The 5,484-nt window shown below is 39.4% G+C and overlaps 1 protein-coding gene across 1 annotated transcript in view; it reads right to left on the bottom strand.

The window, feature by feature from the left end:
• Nucleotides 1-3,400, bottom strand: part of LOC135263679 (RING finger protein 145-like) — a 32,417-nt gene extending 29,017 nt beyond the window's left edge. The window contains exon 1 of the mRNA XM_064351986.1: nt 3,173-3,400. The gene's annotated coding sequence lies outside the window, so the exon portion shown is untranslated. The remainder of the gene's footprint in view (nt 1-3,172) is intronic.
• Nucleotides 3,401-5,484: the final 2,084 nt, after the last annotated feature.

The raw sequence follows: 5,484 nt of genomic DNA, 5'->3' as shown, positions 1-5,484 counted from the left end.
AAAACATTCTAGCAAATCAAGCAAATATTTTTTTTAAAAACCAGCCTTGCGCCAGTCCAGCTAGGCTGTTGACCCTTTAAGGTGCAAGATCACAAATACACTACATGACCAAAAGCATCTGGACACCCCTTGATCTGGGGCTGGTTTTCAGGGTTTAGGGGGCTCAGCTCCTTAGTTCCAGTGAAGGCAAATCTTAATGCTACAGCACACAATCACATTCTAGACTATTTTGTGCTTTCCCAACAGTTAGGGGAAGGCCCCGTCCCGGTTCAGCATGGCAATGCCCCCAGGCACACAGCAGGGACCATACAGAAATGGTTTTGTCAAGAACAGTGTGGAAAAACTTGACTAGCCTGCACAAAGCCGTGACCTCAACCCCATCGGGATCAATTGATAAGTCAGCTACGAGCCAGGCCTAATCGCCCAATCAGTGCCTGACCTCACTACTGCTCTTCTGACTGAATGGAAGCAAATCCCTGCAGCAATGCTCCAACATCTTGTATAAGGCCTTCCCAGAAGAGTGGAGTTTGTTATAGCAGCAAAGGGTGGACCAACTCCATATTAATGCCAAGAATTTTGGATGAGACGTTGGATGTCAGGTCTCCACATACCTTACCAGAACATTCTAATGCTGATGTAACAATCACTACTGGAAACTCAAAGCAAAGGAGTTCTAGAACATTGACATATAATTCTGAAAAAAATACATAAATAACTTAAATAGTTAAACAATATATAGCTCCATTTCATCTGAATGAATAGCATGAATGACCTGTTCCACTAATACAGGCGAATATCATTAATGCATCAAGCCAAATGACAAACAAATCAAGGACTCATGGCGTTCAATCAAGACCTTGAGTAGTTGAATCAGATGTTTTATTGCCGGGCAAGAACAAAAGCCACCACTCGTACTGGCCTTCTTCAGATAAGATGGGGCGCCCCTGTCATAATGAATGATTATTCATCATAACCCTGGGCCCCCACTGCTCATTTTAACTCAATTTAAACAGCAGCCAGGTAATTCATTTATACACATTTAATCATACCCAGTCACATTTTGTGACCTTGTGGGTAGCTTTATATTACCTTTTTGTTGTTTTTTTTATTTTTTATTTTTACTTTTTCCAGTTTTGAAAAAGAATTTTTTGAAGGATGGAAGACAAAACCAACATTCTGGGAGAAGGTTTGTGCCGAATTGTAGGCATTTAATTCTGGAAGACAGACAAGTAATTAGGAATTTAGGATAATATGGGAACCAAATCAGTTTCGATTATTCAATCATTCTTTTTTTAACATCATTTTTACCAGCCAAACTCACAAAGCAGTACAGACAGCATCTCTCTAGACTAATGCTCTCCGTTTCAGAATGAAGCAAGCTGGCTGATTCATTTTGAAACAAATGAAATGCTACTCTCTTCCTTCACCCGTGAAACCTTTGCTCACCCACTTCTTCCGTGAATGTGGAAACGTGTTGTCAGTTTGTGTTACAATGTAAAACACAGCAGTATCGGCTTCAGCGTGCGCCATTCAGGCCTATCAAATATGGATTATTGATATCGGTCTTTTCACTTTGCATATCGCGCATCCCTGATATATACCTTCAAGCAGAACCACACGCTTCTAATGATCATTTACAATACAGCAGTGAGTTACTATAGACATGCTCTGCAAATGTTTTCTAGTTTCTATACATAAGCATGCTTAAGAACCTTTGTAAAAAATATACCCAGCTGCTTGGTACTGTCACAACAATATTTTAAAGACCTAATAATAATTTGTAATGAAGGTTTATATGCATACACTTTCAAAACGTGTGAATCTACAGGAACAAGGCGGCGCAGAGCCCAACATTATCCACAGTTACATAAACCGACAACCACTTAAACTCGATCCGCTGGGCTAACACTTTTAAAACGTGTAAATAACGGGTCAGACATAATCGATTTTTTCCCCGATTTTTTCCCCCGATTCTTTCTTTGCGCAAGTCGGTTTTAGCGGTTTTATCTGGTAATGGCATTGTCGATGCAGTCACAATTCTGCCACAACATAAATTCTAGTTTGTATTTCTACATTGTAAATCATGCAGTAATCGTCTGATAATGTACGTACATCATGTAGGGAAATTCCAGTCGCAATACAATCATATCTGATGCTGTCTGAAAAAAGATTTGTCTGTGATTAATCTAGATAGCGGCGCAGTAAGCCACTTACATGAAACAGATCAGAAACAACCATTTATACACATTCAATATTTGATAACCACATTGCACATGTAGTTATACAGCACCCTTTACGATGCGCAACAGTGTAAAGTAAATAAGTGAATCCGGTAAACTGACAGGATAAAACGGGTCATTCGGTGTCCCACAGCCTACAGGTCTCTAATGAAAAACATTAGATTGATTATATAACTCGATTTCCATGATCATTTCTAGGCTTTATTGTGGAGAGCCGATTCCACGACGAGGGGCAATTTCCATTACCTAACAGAAGAGTGCTTCTATTCTGACAAGCATATTTTTTTTTCCAGAACCAACCTGGAAGGTTTATTTTGCTTTTTTATGGTGATGCAGTGCATTAGTGCGCATGGCTCGCGCTGTTGCACCCTGAACTGCAGTAACCCCGCGCGCTGACGAACGCGAGTGTTCCCACTCGGGCATGATGAGCTGGATCGTTTTTTTTTTTTTTTTTTTTTTTTTAAAGTCTACTGCTGGATCGCTCGCGCTTGCTACCTAGCTACCCCATCACTGCCATTTTAGCCAAATGTTCCAGTGTTAGGCTGACTAGTCAGCCAAAACAATTCATCCATAAATACACCTAAACAATAATTTAGGAAAACCCTTGCACATGCTAAAGTTCATCGACAATTTAATATGAAAAAAGCTAACATCCCGTGCCAGTGCTATGCTAACAGCCAACAGTAGCGAAAAAACATTTAAATCCAGTAACTGGATCCTGCAACGTAAGGAATCCACATGCGCAACATATATACAGAAACGTGCTTATTATAGGACTATATAGTGACCCGTAGTAACCAAGTCATCAAGCAAACACTAGCTAGCTAGCTTTCCTGCCACTGCGTGTGTAACCACAACGGATAACACAGTGGATACCCAAACAATACCCCCGCTGATCATCTCATTCTGAAAACAATAAATAGTCCACCTACTTGGTTAAAAGTTACTCGACTCCGTTTAGTTCAGTTTCGCGATGTTTCTCCGGTCGGAAATCAACCATTGTAACTCGGGTGATCCCAAGTTAACGGTTTCAGCTTTGTTAAAATTTCCACCGATAGACGGAACATCAGTCTCCGCTCAACCGGCAGCCATTACAGGCACTGTACTGCTTACTACGCATGCGTGACTGCGATTCGTCCGATTCAGCATACAGCCGTCTGCAAACAATTTCTCAGGAATGAGCCCTTACATGCACCTTTCTAAGAAAATTAGTAACATCATTTTTGCGGTTTTTTTTTAAAGCGAAATACTAGGCAGTGTTCATTTTCAGACAGGAGTCGCAAGATTAGTACTTTCAGAAAAATTACGTATGACAGTCAAGCATGGCAACGGGAAAAATCAAAATCCGATGTTATACAGTTCACTGTTTGTCAGCATACTTATGTTTAATGACATATTTTTGTAAATTTCTTAAATTATATCATCATCATCTCTGGAAAATATTAATTGTGAAGTACCATGTGACAATATGCTTGTAAATGCCTGGCAACAAAATAAAGTCTGAGTTGCTGCATATTTCACAGTGGAAAAAGTGAATTTTACAGTAGTTACTCTAGTTCCATAATCGCACAACTAAAAAGAGGGCCTTATTCACATCTGCACAGTGGTGTCTTGTGGTTCAGTGAGACAGGTGTCAAGCCTAAGTTTCAGGGTGTTTATCCAGGAAGGCAAATGCAACTCATGCAAGGAGTTTATTTGTCAGGTTTAAACCACAAGGTCACAGAACCGTTTTAGAGCTCGATCACCTGCCCCTTATCTCATAGATGGGAAGTAACTGTTTCAGTTATTACACAGTTCTGTTTTGTGGTTTTGGCTATCTTTTGCTAAGTCGGTTGTAGTTGGCCCATAATGTTTCTAGAGCACCCCTAACCATATGCATATACCATAGGATTAGAATGTTCTTTTGACATTTATTTTGGGTTTTGTTTATTATTCTTTTTTTCAGAATGCATGTTTAACTCAGCCAATAATTATAATAGAGCAGACAGGGGTTGTTCTTTTTTCATAATATTTAATAATACAAAATTACAAATTTGTTGTTTCTCCCTTCCTTGCCTATCCATTCTTTTCACTTTCTGGACCTTCACAAAAACAAAACAATTGAGTCATAATTTTTTTTTAATCATCCAAAACTGGAATTTAGAGAATATAGAAGAACAGACAGGTGATGCCATCCGTAGACTGTTACTCAAAGGCCAAGGATGGTGGTTCACATGAATATCTTGGGTCTTTTAATGCCCCTTGTGTGTCTGTATGGACTCTTCAGTCACATGGGACCTTGTTATTCATTGGTACGATAATTAGATTGCATTTACACAGTGCTGTGATTTAAATAATTACTTGCCATGTAAATGTGACAATGGAAGTCACAAGCCATTTCCAGAAAAGCCAACAGATATATATATATATATATATATATATATATATAGAGAGAGAGAGAGAGAGAGAGAGAGAGAGAGAGAGAGAGAGAGAGAGAAAGAGAGAGAGACAGAGAGAGAGAGAGAGAGAGAGAGAAAGAGATGTGTAACATTATAAAAGTTGTGGGGGGAATATCGTTTGTCTGCCAAGATTTCTTTCCTCAAAATGTTTTCGGGGCAAGAAATCAATAAGAATTTCTTGGAAAGAAGAGCCATCGAATAGTTATTTTGTGTGTGTGTGTGTGCGCGTGTGTGTTTGCGTGCGTGTATGTGTGTGTGTGCAGCAATATTTCCACTATTGGAATTGTTCAATAGTCATTCCTCCTATCAGTATATACTCTTTATCTAAGAATGTACTGATTGTGCACAGGCATCAGACTGGGTTTAGCGCAGCTACCGAGCAGCCCCAATGCTCGGTGATTCATCTGGATGGATAGATAGCAGATGTCAAATATGATAAGGCTAACGCATTCGTATAATACAAACATAAGTGGATCTAAGCAGTGCTTGCTCCAAGTGGATGCCCATGAAAAGTAATCTCTGTTAAGTCAAATTTGCTGCAGTGTCAAGTTCAGTCTCAGTAATCCTTCTGAACAAATCGTCTCCATTCACTAAGCTTAAACATAAAATAAAAACATAACTAATAGCAACATTTACTACCCTGCACAACGGTGCCATTATTACGGAATGGGTTTGAATTTCTTACAAAAAAATTGTTTTTTGATGTGGTCATTATAACTTTATTAGGCTGTACATAACTGGCGATGCAACCACAACCAATAAGATGTTCCGCCTTTAATACGCCCCTCTCTGTCGCCTCCTGGCGG

Source organism: Anguilla rostrata, chromosome 9, assembly GCF_018555375.3.
Source record: "Anguilla rostrata isolate EN2019 chromosome 9, ASM1855537v3, whole genome shotgun sequence".
Taxonomy (NCBI): domain Eukaryota; kingdom Metazoa; phylum Chordata; class Actinopteri; order Anguilliformes; family Anguillidae; genus Anguilla; species Anguilla rostrata.
The sequence above is the reverse complement of the archived record's forward strand: the minus strand, read 5'-3'. Positions and strand labels throughout refer to the sequence as shown.